At 40.6% G+C, this 16,270-nt stretch overlaps 1 long non-coding RNA gene across 4 annotated transcripts in view; it reads right to left on the reverse strand.

Moving 5' to 3' along the window:
- LOC145722145 (uncharacterized) overlaps positions 1 to 12,074 on the reverse strand; it is a 62,745-nt gene extending 50,671 nt beyond the window's left edge. For 3 of the 4 annotated variants that reach the window (XR_014146204.1, XR_014146202.1, XR_014146201.1), the window contains exon 1: positions 9,653 to 9,998. This is a non-coding gene — a long non-coding RNA (uncharacterized LOC145722145). Of the gene's footprint in view, positions 1 to 9,652; positions 9,999 to 11,865 lie in introns of those variants that run through there. The other variant, XR_014146203.1, reaches the window with a different exon arrangement.
- Between the last annotated feature and the right edge of the window lie 4,196 nt (positions 12,075 to 16,270).

Here is a 16,270-nt window from a genome sequence, read left to right on the forward strand (position 1 = left end):
GTGATTGGTTTATAATACACAGCACTCTGAACTGCAATTTTAGAAGCTTTTGGCTACACCAAAACAATGATTTCCAACCTGTTAAAGTAAAAAAGATACCTTTTAAGGTCAAAATAGGTTTCAAAAGCTGAAAGCACTCTCAATAGTAGGTATTAAATATCTCTTAATTGAGAGAATATATGCATTCAAAACTAATTAGTACATATATGAGAGGTATAGTACTCATTTGGTGCTCAGAGCACACTTGGTGTGCACAACAAATTGAAGTTCCCCCAAGACCTCAGATTGGCACATGGTTGAATTTTATTGTGCTGTGGATATGGGATATTATTGCCATATTACGAAGTACTACTACCCAAAAATATTTAGGAGCAAGCAAAATAAAGGCAACTAACACATCCCTCTTACCCGCCCAACTGCAACCCCTCCAGAACCCCAGCATAAAACCCTTCTGTAACTCAACCCCTCCTCCCATGAAGTAGCATATTTTAAGCAACATGAAACAATTTCATTATTTCAATTATAAATTTTTCTTGTGTTTTATTTTTTAAAGATTTTATTTATTTATTTGACAGAGAGAGAGAGAGAGAAGAGCAGAGGGAGCAGCAGAGGGAGAGGGAAAAACAGGCTCTCCGCAGAGCAAAGAGCCCAACGAGGGACTCGATCCCATGACCCTGAGATCATGACCTGAGCCGAAGGCAGACGCTTAACCGACTGAGCCACCCAGGTGCCCCTCTTGTGGTTTTAAATAAATAATATAGCAAAAGGAACAAAGACATGAATATTTAGATAAAACCAAATAGCAAATATTTGAAGGTCTATCTCATACATACTTCCTGATCCTACTGAAATTTCAATCCTATTTACCCATTTCATCACCTTTTTAAAAAACAAACGGGGTGCCTGGGTGGCTCAGTCGGTTAAGCGTCTGCCTTTGGCTCAGGTCATGATCCAGGGTCCCGGGATCGAGCCCCACATCGGGCTCCCTACTCAGCTGGGAGTCTGCTTCTCCCTCTCCCTTCCCCTGCTGGTGCTCGCTTGCTCTCCGCACCCCCCCCCAAATAAATAAAATCTTTAAAAAAAAACAAACAAAAAACTACCAGTATTTTCCCGCAGAGGCATAAATATTCTTCTAATCTTGGTTCAAGTCTTTTGTGCAGTCACCAACAAGAATGAGCTTAAATAAATGAGCAGTACAGCATCCCATTTAAAGGAGTTAGCCTTGGGCTCAAACCTTGGCTCTGCCACTTATCAACTGTACAATCTTAGTTACTTAACTAAATTCCAGATAATTTAGGTAAAGTGCTTAATAGGATCCTTGGCAGGTTTTAAGGGCTGAGAAAAATGGTTACTGATTAATTATATCTGATACTTAACAACAAAGATAGTATCATAATTTCAAAGCTTCCTTTCAAGTCCTAATGTCAAAGTTCCTTCTTGTCTGGCTTCGACAGGCCTATTCCAGGTATTGTAAACCTCCACTGACCTACATCTGATTCTGTGACCTCCTGTTCTACCCATGACTACTACCACTGGCAGTCTCTGGAAGTTAGGAAAAACTTGACAAAACAGGAGGCCACTTGAGTAAAGCAGATCAACAACAAAACCCACTCTGAAACAGTGAAATCACTCAAGTAGGAATCACTGCCTTAGAAAGGGAGACAAAGTAAAAGGGCAAGAGAAAAAAAAATATTCAAATACTCTTAAAACCCTTACCTCTAGTTAAATAAATGATTTGTCTGATTTTAGAGCCAAATTTTAAGTTAATTTTTTTAAAAGATTTTATTTATTTATTTGAGAGAAAGAGTGCACAAAAGGGGGTAGGGTCAGAGGGAGAAGCAGACTCCACACTGAGCAGGAAGCCAGATGTGGGACTCCATCCTGGGACTCCAGGACCATGACCTGAGCCAAAGGGAGTCGCTTAACCAACTGAGCCACCCAGGCGCCCTAGGGCCAAATTTTAAAAACATCATTGTTGTCTGCAGAAGCCATCAATAACCGGAACCACTAATGAAACATGCCTCATTAAAATAATTTTCTTTACCACTTTTGATTTAATAATGATTTCACCATTGCTAGATTATTTAATATAAAGTCTCAACAACTTCTTGAAGTTTCTCCTTTCCCATGCAATCAAAAAGTGGTGAATTAGTTCTTTATCATGTGTTTAGGCCTCCTGCGGGAAGTGTAATTAAAATTAAGCAAGCAACAATTCTACTTGGTACTAAAATCCTGTCAAATTCTTCAGTGAAGTGAGGTCTGGTTTCTTCAGTAGCCAGCTGAGAGTTCTGTAAGAAAAACGTGGGGCTGCTCAACTTGATGCTGGCCATTCAGTAGATGGCACTCTTCCCTTTGAGCCCAAATTAAACAAGCTCCAAGAAGCATGTTCTGTGACAGTCAGGTGAGATACAAAACAGGGTTTCTCTCTTCAAAGCACTTTAACGGATAGTCACAATCCCTCCAGAAATGTATCCATCAAAAGCTGATGGTCCAACCAGACACTTTTAAAAAGAGCCCAGCGAAATTCAGATTATAAAAACATCAAACAATATAAAATCACCTAACGTGAGTGATTATCAAGTAATCAGCTTTTCAGAGCCTTCACTATGTCAAGCAGATACACTGTTCTTATTCAGGTATAAAATGTTCCTTTCCTATTACATTCTGCTCTAGACAGTCTTTCAGTGGCTAGTGACCAAATCATTGTCTATCTAGTATTTCATTAGAATATTTAATGATAATAGTTTAGAGTACTATGATTTTTTGTCATCATCAACACTAAGACAAAAGATGTATTCGTATTACTTTCAACATTTTTTGGTTAAAAATAATTTTTGATACCCACTTAAAAAGAAACATCCTAACACAAAATTACTGTAGATTTAGTTTTGCAAAAAAGTGCTTAAACAATATGGATTTCTGATTCATTAATAATATGTATTTTAATTTTAATGCATAATGGCTCCCAACTATTACATGATAAGGTTTCTCACACTTCTGTTTCAGAGATCTTTTTTTTTTAATTAAAAAACAGACAGTTGTGGAGAGCGATGGAAGGAAATTCCTTTTAGTGAACTTTCTAGCTAAAAGCCAAACTTTTCAGCAATCAGATAGGAATCACCTTGAAAATTCCACCTTTCTCTAGAGGACCTAAAACTCAGTTCTGGCAATACAAGTCATGGGAGGAAGGCAAGGTGGAAAGAACATGGTTTTAAAGTTAAAAAAAAAAAAAAAAAAAAAGTTGGGAGTGGGGACAAGGAATAAGACCAATATATCAACTTCATTGCCAATCTCTTTCCCCTTTCCACTATCTGTGCCGCTCGTCCTATGCACTTAAGCCCAGTCACAACTCCACTTGAGCTGTGACCATCACCATTCCCCAACCTCTTCCATAGACATTAAGAAACGCTGCCCTTAGAATCTTTTCATGTACTAGTAAGACAAATGAGATTAGAAATAACAATGCAGCTAACAGTTGCTGGCTCTAATTTCTGAAGGATTAAAAACAGAGCGTTCTTAAAGAGTCCCTGGGAAGGACTTGATCCCCAAATACGCGTCTTCAGACATACCAAGAAAGCCTAATTATCTTCTCCATGAGGATACGGAGTAAACCCAATTTTTTTTTTTTTTTTTTGGTATGGCATTTAGTCATTCCAGCAGATCAAAAGATGACAGGATGAGAATATTGTATGGAAAAAGGAAATGCTGTCCTTGTACAGGATAACTGAGCCATTGTGGAAGAACGTCACAGGAACACTGCTGATGGTGACAAATTAAAGGCATACACCAAGTCCCAAGATACTGAAAAATTCAGCACTTCTCCAACCTGATTGCTTTCTACATTGTTGAAATTCCAGCTCCCCTAGCAGGCAACCAACAACAGCCTGGGAGCAGAATTAAACAGTCTCCTGAACTCATACCTGCAGGGTCCTTTCCTCTTCCAAAGAGGTAAGGGGATGGGGGAGTAAAAAAAATTACAAGAATAAATTTAAAGGAGTATGACAGGTAGCAAAAAGAATAAAGTGACAATTTCATGTATGTCACTTGGAGTTAGATTTCCATCTTGCTTAATCAATTGCTTGCCTTAATGTCTACTTGCCTTAATGCATCTTGGGAGCATTAAAATTAAAAGTTTTATTAAAGACACTGGTTTTAAGAATATTATGTCATTTGCTCTTAAGCTTCCAAAAAGTGTTTTAACCCCTGGCTAGCTAGTTGTGAGAAATTTTTATCCTATGGAAATCCTTATGTCTGCTGCAGAAAAAGTGAGTTTCATCACCCAGGTTCAAACTGTAGTCTTGTTTGAGGAGGTAGCAATCTTAAATGCTAGTTAATGTACTGCCTATACACCAATATCCTGAGGCCCAGTTTTGGACAATTTGAAACAAAGAGGTTTCAAAGTTCATCTTATACCAGCGAGGTCTTACCATTTCCAATTAAGCTTTAACACCAACTTTTAAAAACAAGTAAATGTAAGGTATATGGTGGCAATGCAGATCAGTCTGACATCAGATTAAAGTTCAATTTACATCTAAACTCATTATAAAGCTGTACTGTACATCAAAGCCTATACAATAACAGTTCAGCTTTGGCATAGTTAGAAACCAGTCTATACTATCTTCCTAAGAAGGAAATTTATAAGAACAATAAGCCTTTTAATATAAAAGATGGGTTTCATTCATTTTATACCTTTCAGTGATCATGGTACTACTTTTTGGGTTATACTAGATAACACTGAAAGCCACATTCAATCTTTAAGGTTTCTAGGATACTCCTCCTTAAACTGCTCCTTCAGTGTAGTAATATCCTAGAAACCTGAAAGAGATTATTAATGCAGCTTTTCAAAGATATCTAACAAAAATTAGTTTACAGAAACAAGAGACTCTGATTCTCATTATTTGTACTATCAGCTAAGGCTCTACAGTAAGTTAAACAGTACCATCTTAACATTCAAATACGTGTTCAACTGTGCAATTAACTTAATTCTGAACTGCACTTTGAAACTTGTCCAAATATAAAAGATCAACATTATGAAAATGCACATGAAATAAAGTGCCCACAAACCTTTTTCTGCAACACTTAATTAAAATTAACATAATTAATTTTCAGTTAAAATTGTTCAATGCATACTGTTGATACTCAAATTATTTACTGCATGAATGCCAGGTGAATAATTTTTAACTTTACATGAAAGGAAGAGTATCCCCCAAGCAGGATAATTATATACATGTATGTTCATAACCAGCTACTGCTAGAAGGAAAAAATAATTAAATTCATCTAGTGATTATATAAACGGGATATATAAGAGTTAACAGACATGTTTTCTTTCAAGCCTCAGTCAATGAAAGACTTCTAACCTGCAGGATATAAAGGATTCTGAATATATACAACCCATTACAGTAAAAATTTGAGATTGTCCTGGCTCTTAGCCAAGAGAGCTTAGTCACTTGCAGAACCCGAAAGACCTCATAACAATCTCATCTATAAAAGATACTGGAATGGACCCCAAGATCAAATGATAAACCATTAACACAAAAGACATGAAAGTATCAGGGCACTCATTTTGAACCTCAATGACCTAACACAGTCTACAACTCCTTAATTAATTTTAAATAAGGTGTCCATGTTTAAAAAAGAACAGCACTCTGATTAGACATTTAAATTTTTTTTCTATTCAAACTCTACATATTTAGCATTTCCAAAGGATTTGGAAACAGCACTGAATATTAATTCTAGCCAAAAAATTTAGTATTTATTTATGTGAGAAACAGATTAGTAACCTGTGTCTTCAATACAGCTTGGGCTTTCTTAGTTCAACATATGCTTGTTTTTATTTTTTTTTGTTTTTATTTTTTTTGTTTTTATTTTTTTTAAAGATTTTATTTTATTTATTTATTTGACAGAGAGAGAGAGAGTGAGAGCAGGAACACAAGCAGGGGGAGTGGGAGAGGGAGAAGCAGGCTTCCTGCCGAGCAGGGAGCCCGATGTGGGACTCGATCCCAGGACCCTGGGATCATGACCTGAGCCGAAGGCAGACGCCTAACCATCTGAGCCACCCAGGCGCCCCAACATATGCTCGTTTTTAAACATTTTTTCCTAACATTATATTTCACTAAACTGTCAACAAAAGGACGTTTCAGTTCTCTACAATAATTCTAAACAGTACTGAAACCAGCTCCTGATTTACGTTATAATTTATTTGCTTGACCTATCAACTACACTGGTGAAGCAGCAACACACAATTCCATGAGGAATGTGAGTGACAGAGTATAAGCCATAGTTATATCTTAAGGCTAATATTAGGAGGCAACTCAGGCGGAATTTAGAACAAATTTAAGTGACAATCCATCTTAGATTGATATAATGTTGATAATCAGAAGATCAGCCTTACTGATTTAGTGCAAAACCAGAATCTCTCCAAGGAAAACTAGTGCCTGCTGGGCCTGGTGGGTCCCAGCATATCTGGAAAGCTTTAAAAAAAAAAAAAAAAAAAATGACTTTAATATCTTTAGTAATTAAAAAGATAACATACTCTAGCCCAAATATAGTATTCTAGCTAAACTTAGGAATCAAAAGAGAATCCTCTTCCAAAGTCAAAAGGTGATTCTACTTAATGCAGATTAATCACCACCCTTCATATTTAAACAATCTGTTGGTGTGTTGGTGGTATTAATATAGGAGGGTGTGGCTAAACAAGACCAAGGGATACCTGTAGTTTTGGGAATACTTCGAAGACCTTTCACTGATTTGTAACTACTACTGCAAGTATAATAGCAGGGCCCACTAGTTACACGGGCTCATTCTAAAGTCAGACTCTGGGTTCAGAACCAGCCTGTGGCACCTGGTGCCTATAGTCCTTGGGCAAAAACCTAGGTCTCTGTTTAGTCGTTCGGGTGTCGTGAGGAATAAGTAAATTAAATCATATAAAACTCTGGCACAGAGGTACAGGAAATAAATACTGGTTATTACAAATATTTGCTTAGTCTTCACTTGCTACGTAGTGTGATATAACCACCTTCTGAAAAGACTCATTTTATATACTAGTGATGATAAAGTCATAAAACACTGAGTACCAGACCATATTGTAAACACTTTACATAAAACAACTCAGTTAATATTATGACATCATTCCACAACATTCTACAAACTGAATTTGTTCAGATATGGGTTTCTATGCTTTTATAGGATTTCCTCCCTCAATAGAAATGCTTCTTATACCCTGAGGACATGTGTAAGTGCTGCCCAGTACTGCTAATCAACTGCTTTGCCACTGAACAGATTAAACAGCTAACAACCTGTATAGGCTTAGGTGTAACAAAAACAGACATGATACACCTACTTCAGGAAGCCTCACAACTGCAGAAGTTGAGCCCCACCTTGAGTCTAGATTTTAGGATTGTGTGTAGGAGCTGATGCTGATGCTATGTCCTCTTAGTCTCAAAAGACATTCTAGTTTTACAAGACCAAATCCACACTTTAAACATCACCAAATGGAACACATTCTTCCCAGTATAGCATTATTGAAAAAAGGGGTTAGAAATAGAAAAGTGTACAGTTTTTTCACTTTTAGAATGTAAAACATATTTTGAAAATACAATTCTTCTATCATGCAAAATAAATATTTCCCAGGTGTCTTATGATCACCTGTCATGTCAAATGTTTACCAACAAACCTCCTGTTATCATACATGTAAAAAGCTACAACATATTGAATGCCCCATAACCAATTATCTCTTAATTTACATTTATAATTGAGATAAATTATGTTTAACATTCAAAATTGATAGTTTTTTTTAAAGAAAAAAAGTGGCCTATTACCAACATGCCAGCACCTGAGGTCAATTTTTAAGAGTGAATTCTTTGGATGGGGCTCCCGGGTGGCTTAGTCAGTTAAGCGTCTGCCTTCAGCTCAGATCATGATCCCAGGATCCCTGGATTGAGCCCCGCAACAGGCTCCCAGCTCAGTGGAGAGTCTGCTTCTCCCTCTCTCCCTCTCCCACTGCCTCCCCCACCCCCCACTCATGCTCTCTCTCTCACTTGCTTTCTCTCAAATAAAATCTTAAAAAAAATAAAAGAACTCTTTAAAAAGATGAAGAATTAAATGTAGCAAAAGCAACCACATTTTTCTGGCCCTCTCTCTGCAAAATTAATCTGCTCAATTTAAGCAAAGGAAGGGTGCCTGGGTGGCTCAGTTGGTTAAGCAACTGCCTTCGGCGCAGGTCGTGATCCTGGAGTCCCAGGATCGAGTCCCACATCCGGCTCCCTGCTCGGCAGGGAGTCTGCTTCTCCCTCTGACCCTCCTCCCTCTCTCACTCCCTCTCATGCTGTCTCTCGTTCTCTCTCTCGCAAATAAATAAAATCTTAAAAAAAAAAAAATTTAAGCAAAGGAAAACGAGTTAGAGGCCAATTACAATGCAATCAAGATTTGGATACAAAAAACTTTACACATATGCTCCAAAAGTAACGCTATAAATGAGTTGGTACCATACCTTAATTACACAAATTTTTTAATAGTCAAGCTCTTAACGACGGGTTACCCTGCACTCTTATTCTCTTTAACAACACTCTAGAAGTCTTCTGAAGCCCAAATTAGGATATACTAAGCATGATGTAGAGGCACTTCATTCCAAGAAAAGCAACCATTTCATACTGCTGAATCTGAAATATTGTAAAATTTAATATAAACATGCACACACGTTTATGTAGCTGGTTCCAACCCCCAGAATCTTACCAACTCCTTCACCACACTTGCATATAATCCCGACTCAAAACCTCCTGGTTGAGTTAAACTCCCATTTCTCTCCTTACCACTATAGTGGTCGACTGCAACAGCACACGTGCCAAAGAAATTAGTGGTTTTACTACGCTCCCATTTTGAGCGGGCACCTACTTGCAATTAAATCTCTGCAACAAAAAAGTTCACCTGAGGCCATTCTTGCCAATTTAACAGAGGCCTAGCTTATTCTACCTGTCTCTGTGGTCTTGCCTCAGCTATAACAGCATACCTCCAAAGAGGCTGGACGTGCCCCAAACACCAGCAAAGTGGACCCGCTGCCAACTCTGCTTGTCACCCCAGGCAGGAAGCACAACCTTAATGTGTAAGCGTTTGTAGGGGTGTGTGCGCGCACTAGGAGAATGGGGACGCGGATTACAGGAGAAAGGTGGCTGAACGCTTTCAACTAGTAACGGAAGTTTTTTAAACGAGGAAAACAAAACAAACCAACATTCTTTCCCTTACCTCCACCTCTTCCAAGCGCGGCAACCTCGGGGGCACACCTTCCGAGCTTAAGGTCCCAGGTCACCAACGCTTCAACTAGCTCTCGATTTTCAGAACTCCCTACGGTACTCTCGAGGGAAACCATAGGACGCCCAAGTCGGGCCCACCCGGCGGCGCCCAGAGGCCCTCCCTCCCCCGCACGTCCACTCCCCTCGGACTAGCCCAGGGCTCCCATTCCGGCCCCCCGGGAAGAGAGAGGTTCACCTGAGGCCGCAGGGACAGCCAATAGGAAGTCCCCTCGGCCCTGCAAGCCGCCGCGCTCCCCGCCCCCGCGCGACCCCCTGGAAGGGTTCCGCCGTTCAGCCCGCGCGGGCGCCAGCCATCCCCGCTGGAAGGAGGGGCTCAACGACGGCGCCTTCTCTCCCTCAGGATTACCTCGCAGCTCGCCTCGCGCAGCGGGCTTTGTGCTTCCCTTCCTTCTTCTCCGAGGCCGCCGGAGCTGCAGTGGCTGCTCGATCCGCCGCGGCCGCCTCTTAAGCGCCGCACGGCTCCACAGGGGAGGACAGAAGGGGAGGGGGCGTGAGGAGGGAGGGACCTGGGCGCCGAGCCCTCTATAGCAGGAAGCGGAGACACCTGGGTCGCGATGCCTCTAGCTCTCGCTCACTGCTCTTAAAGAAAATAATTTAAATCCCCTTCCTTCCCCTCCCGCCCCTCGCCCTGGCGACCGTTACCAGCGGGCGGCTCGCGCTCTGGCGGGACTGGCCGAGCGCCCCCGGAGCGTCCTTTGACTCCGCCCCCCTAAGCCCCGCCCTTAGGCCCCAAGCGCCTCTGGCTCCGCCTCCTAGAGGCCCGCCCCTCGCAGCCCCCGAACGCCCCTAGTCCCGCCCTTTGCCCCCCCCTCCGAGCGACCTGGCCCCGCCCCTCGGAATCACAGGACGTTCTGGGCCCCGCCTCTTCAAGGCCCTGCCTCTTCAAGGCCCCGCCCCTCGCGGCCCCTCGCGCCCCTCGCGAGCCTTGGCTCCACCCGCTGCGGCCCCCTCCCCGCCCGCGAGCACCACATCTGTGTAGCCGCGACCGCAGGGACCTACCAGCCGGCCGGGCCTCTGGGAGGGCCTGGCGCTAGGCAGTTCCCTGGCACCTCTTCAGCGTCCTCCTCCCGCTATGCAGTTCCGATCCGTGGCGTCCCCTGAGGGTCGGAGGGGGAAATAACCCCGACGGAAACCCGACTACCAGGAGGAGGAGGAATCCTCAGAAATGTCCACCCTAACCTGAGCGAGCCTTCCCCGTCCCGAGGCTGGGCCGCAGCTTTCAGTCAACCTCTGCCGCCTACTCTGGCAGCTGGGTCTTCAGGGGGAGGCCACGGCTAAGGTTCAATCTCCGCACGCCCCCCATAGGAGGGGCCTAGATTTTCTTCTCAGCATACTTGCCTGTTGGGCGCTTCCTCCCCCTACTCACCTCCACAGAGGGGCAGGGCAGGGGCTCTCTCAATCCTGCTCCACTTAGACCGGTGGAGGGTCTTCACCCCTACTTTGGCCCCTGGCCTTGTGACCTTATGAGATCTGGCTTCTTGGAGGGGAAAAGTCGAGGGAGGCAGCGCCAGCTTTCAAAATGAATTTGGGGCTGGGTAAACTTTGCAACGTGCAATAGCAGGGATGTGGATCCATCCACAGGTGACACTGGGCCTCCTCCACCCCCCCGTCGCCCAGATACATTTCTCACCCCAACCTGATCTCGAAACAGATCTCCCAGCAATGCACACCTTTCTCAGCCACCCACGATTTGCACATCCCTCCCGCACACGTGTCCTCCACGGCACGAATCCACTCGCAAGCACACCCCTGCAAGCGCCATTCTGGTTATTCATGGTCCCTTGAGTCAACCCCACCCTACCAAACAGAACAAACTTCATTCCCCACCCTTGTCTCCCTTCGTTTCCAAGGCACTGGCGACAGTCCACTTCATTTCCTTCCTCCTCTGCAGACTCTTTTCTTCCCCCTCAAATACTTCATGCCATCCCCCTCATCTTCATCCCCTCCCTCTTCCCTAAAAATGTGCTAATTAAAATGTAGTTTCCTCTTCCCACATATGAAGTGTGGAAAATGAATCTTGTGTTGGCACAAACTGTGATTCATTTATCCTCCTTTTCTCTCTCCACTGGACTAAGGCTATAGAAATTTCAGTCTACCACCATCTCCCATCTGCTCAAAATCTAACCATGCCTTATGATTTTTAAATACCCCTAAAGGATCGAGGGAAGGCTTCCTGGCTTTGGGGAGAAAATACTTAGAAAATGCTCAGCCTGTCATTTTATTTGGTGTTTAAAAATATCTGCAGTATTTGAGAGAGATATTGGGAGTGGCTGGATTTTTTTTTTTTTGCATTTATAAAGCAAAAAATGAAAAGCTTTTGCATGCATCAAGGTTAGCCTTTCTATGACTAGCAAAAAAAAAAAAAGTATGTTAAGAGCACTTATCAGACAATAGTCTCCACTATATAGAGCATTTGCCAGTCACAAATCTAAACAACCCCCCCCCCCAAAGGAAGACAAATTACTATAATCCATTTTAAGCATGTCTGATGAGCAATCTTTTCCATGATCATTCCCTTTCCCACAGTTTCTGGACAAAATGGATAAAAGATCGCCTTACCCGCGGAAGATGCAAGGCTTGCTTGTGTCCAGGGTAGTAGACGTGTGTGTCTTCTGTAAGTGTGGGTTCTGCAGTGAAACCACTGCAGCCTCAGACCCGCGGCGGCGGCCGCAGCTACAGACAGCAGCCGCAGCAGCTTCTCCCAATGCTGAGTAGTAAAGTGTGTGACTTAGTAGAGACTCCCGGTTACCATTAGGCGCTTGCTTATAAAAAAAGGAGGCGGAATCTTTCTTAAAGGAATGGGCTTTGTTTCTCCTCTCTACTATTGCTTCATAAGAAGCAGAAGCAGGGACTTTTTGGGACTGAGTAAAGCAGTACAGCTGTGAGAGGTCAAGGTTAAAATTAACTGGATGATCGAGGGACTGATTTAGTGTGAATCAATGAAATGCTGGAAGCTCACTAGTTTTAAAAATATTTTAAAGAGCCCTGCTAACTTCAAACATTGGGGTCCATGGCAAAAACAAACCCGTGTGCCTGGAAACCAGTTAGTATTTCGTGCTAATATTTAATTTCCAATCATTGCACTAAAATGATAACCAAATAAAAGGAGGTTATTAGCATTTAATACAAGAATTCGAAAAGAATAACAAAACTCATTCATGTGACAGGGAGCAATGAAGTCCAAGCCTTCTAACCCTTATAAGCATACCTGGAATTTCAGTGGATGTTGGTATTAGAAAATATATTATTGACAGATTTCAGTGTGTATTCATGTTTTAAAAATCACTTTATTATTTATAGAAAAACAAAAAATATCTAAAATAATTCTAAACAATAATAGCAGAGCACTATTCTATTTCAGTGGCAATTCAAAAATCAGCAAAATTAAGAAAATAAGTAGATTAACTTACTTTAAGTACATGTGAATCTACTATTTAGACTATTAAAATGTAATGTGCCCATACAGGAGAAACTTGATAGTCTGCATTATAACTTTAAATTTTATTCAGTAATTAATAATCCTTGATTTAAGCAGTGAATGGACAGCTGTGATTATTTTCTTCATAGGTAAATGTAGAGTTGTGGCCTCAAAATATGAATAGAGAAAGATATAGAAAATGTTTTGCAATTGATTTTCTTTGCAGGGCCTTTGTTAACTACAGGTGTGATATTGAGCTAATATGTAACCTTATTTGGTCCTTAGTTCCCTGTTTTGTAAAATAATGATGTTGGATTGAAATTTTCCTTTAACATTCCAAAATACTATGATTTATGACATTTATTTGCTTATATTTTTGCTAATTAATGCAAGTATGTCTCATTCTAGATTACTTTTCATGAAAACTTGGATTAAAAATAAATCTTTATTTTAAATGTATAACCAGAGTTTGTTATTTACTGCCATTTTGGGAATTATTTTGCAGATCAAATAATCATTTTTATAAAATGAATAAACTTAATTTTATCTGACTTAAGATTTTGTACGTAACTATGAACAGTTTTCCTGAAGCAGGACCCTACTATATTGCTAAGGGTATTGACTGAGTGGAGTACATAATGTTTAATAATAATGAAAGCATTTAAAAACTGAGCATTGCTGGATGGTAGAGTTGGAACAAAGTTTAGAGCTCACTGACTCCAGTCCTGTAATTTTATAAATGGAAAGGATGGAAACCCAGAGAAGCAAAATGGGGACAGAGTTAAGGACAGAATTGGGCTTTACTCTGACTCTCCACTCTTCATACACACACACAAGGCAAATAAACAACACGTATGAACATACACACAGTTTCATATACCCACACTGGGGGCTGAGCAGGACCTATCACAACAAAAAAACGATAGTTTCACTCAGTGACACTGTGTACCTGTAGTATAAACTAAAGAATATCAAACAAGTACTTAACAGTGTGTGCAAACATTAGCACCAATTTTGCCTTTGGGTTTACCCTAGAAAGTGAAGAAATTTTTCCAGGAAAATGTTGTGGGTTTTTTTGTTGTTGTTTTGGTTTTTTTTTAAGTGACTTCCAAGGAAACACTCATTGGCAAACTCTTGCTTATCTTCCACCCAAATGACAGGGACTTCAACTCTGTTGGTTGTTTCCTTGGGCCCATTGGTGCCTCTGTTCCCTTTTGTCTACATCCTTAAGTATGCCTGCCAAGAGGAAAAGTTTAAGAGCCAGGCAAGGGAAAGTATCATAGACTTTAATTCCGGCCTTCAGAGATGCTTTTTGGAAGTTACTTTTTGTGCTATTAGATAGTAACATTTTCCCTTCAATCCTGATCTGGTGTTCCTGGTAAAGAACCTGGCACTGACCTAAGCCCACTCTCCCTAGTTTCAAGGGGCCATTACAGTTAAAGTCTGTGTTACATTAGATGACATAGCAAACTTGGTGTTTTGTGTATCTGGCAGGACAATTTATCACCTTGATTTAAAAAAAGCATGCTTCCTACAGGGAGAGAATCGAAGGAAATTAGTTGCCCAATTTCTTCATCTGGTTTTGTTTATCTTGCTCTTCTGTAAGGAAGGCATTTCATTTACCAGGTGGTAATAGACAATGAATAAAATGGCAATTACCTGTATAATTCAACCCCCTCCCAATTAAATGCATTTCTTTGTATCTTCCTAAAAGTGCTGAGTACAGTCTCTTATATAAAGGCACTTAGTAGATCCTTAAAAAAAATGAATACACGAATTAATGAATGAATAGCCCCCAAAATATCCAGAAACTGATTACAAAGTGTTTTTGTTTGTTTGCAATTTGTTTTGTCTAAAACAACTGACTCTATCCTCTACCTCCCTTTTCTAACACAGTCATGATCTAAGAGAAACAATCTCCTTTCTGTAGAGCTCTTTAGGCATGCCTGATTTGTATTCTCCAATTAAATTGTAGCCACAAATCTCCACATGAACTCTGGGTAGATCCAGCAGTAGCCGAGACACTTTCTGCCAAGAAAACACAGGCTTAAGTTTCAAAATTCCAGTGCTCTAGTTCTAGTTGTGACACCAACTGGTTATGTGACCTCAAACAAGTTTCTTGACATCCTTGTGCCTCAGTTTAGCCATCTTTCAGGTGGTGGATTATAATACCTGCTGTACCTACTTCATAGGGTGGTTGTGAAGTTCAAATGAAATAATAAATGGAAAAGTGCTTTGAAGTTTTCAAAGGACTATGTAAATATAAGGTATTATTATAGGCAGATGTATTTAAAAGCAATTATGTAGTTCAAGGGACTTTACCCTAAACAACCTGTTTTACTACTTATTGTTTCAGAAAGCAAATCGGTTCATCTCTCCGTGTGTGTGTGTGTGTGTGTGTTCACACACGCTCATATGCACCCTGCTGCTTCCAATTTAACAACTTCTCGGCTTTGAGGCTTTTTTTCCTGGACTGGGGAATATGCATATGCAGTTGAATATGAAGAGCTAAGAATTTATATAGCTTTCCCCATCCCTTTGCCAAAATTTACCTTTTTGGAAAAGTTCTCAGACAGAAAAGTAAACTCAGTGATGCACAACAGCCTTATCATACTACATACCATCCTGTACTTAACTGGTAGGGCTAGATGAGCCATTCATTTGAAACTTTGCCATGCTATATACATTTTGATCCCCCTTTTATGCCATGCCTGTCTGGAAAGTACTTGGGGAACAGAGTAAGAAGGACTGACATGAAACTCATGCTAATGAGTTCTTCATTCCCTGAGGAGACATAATCAGGACAATACTCAAAGATTCATCAACATATTTCATTAGTACTATGTGACCTATATGGTTTCTTTTAAAGAAATTATTTCAACCAAATACCTGACAGATCCTTATACAACTGTTCAAGTAATCAGGCCTGATAAATTTCTGTAACATTAACTAAATATCACCCTCAGTGGTCTCCTTTTTTAAAAAAAGGTATTTATCCTCATTTATTCATTTTCCATTTGGTGAAACTTTTAAAATCACCATAGCTAAATAAATAACTGCCAATAAACAACTACTACAAATAAGATACTCTGAATGAGAAGCCCATTCACAGGTAGGACGTAAAAACTCATACAAAATCAGTTTCTGTGAAGAGAAACTATAAAATGAATACAAAGTATGCAGTTGGTGCGTGAAACCTAAAATATATCAGTTTATCTTTACATTTCATCACATGGTCATAGGCCTTAAGATTTCAGCTGCTAATCTTTAGTATATATGTCCTAATTACCTGATTTTAAATCCTGTTTTAATCCTGACGGCACTATTTCTAGAATGTGATCAGTAACCACTTGGAACAGAAATACCTGGGGGTATTTCTTAAAATACTGATTGTTGGGCCCTATCCTTGAATTAGAATCTTTTTAGGGTGAGCCTTGGATTGAGGTTTTTTTTAAAGCAGCCCAAGTGATTCTCATGTATCAAAATTTGGGCACTGCTATCCTATAGGAACAATGCAATGTATGTAGAATCGCAGGAGTCACAATG

The sequence above is a fragment of the Leptonychotes weddellii genome, chromosome 6 (assembly GCF_054177405.1).
Source record: "Leptonychotes weddellii isolate Sample4059 chromosome 6, ASM5417740v2, whole genome shotgun sequence".
In the NCBI taxonomy this organism is placed as follows: domain Eukaryota; kingdom Metazoa; phylum Chordata; class Mammalia; order Carnivora; family Phocidae; genus Leptonychotes; species Leptonychotes weddellii.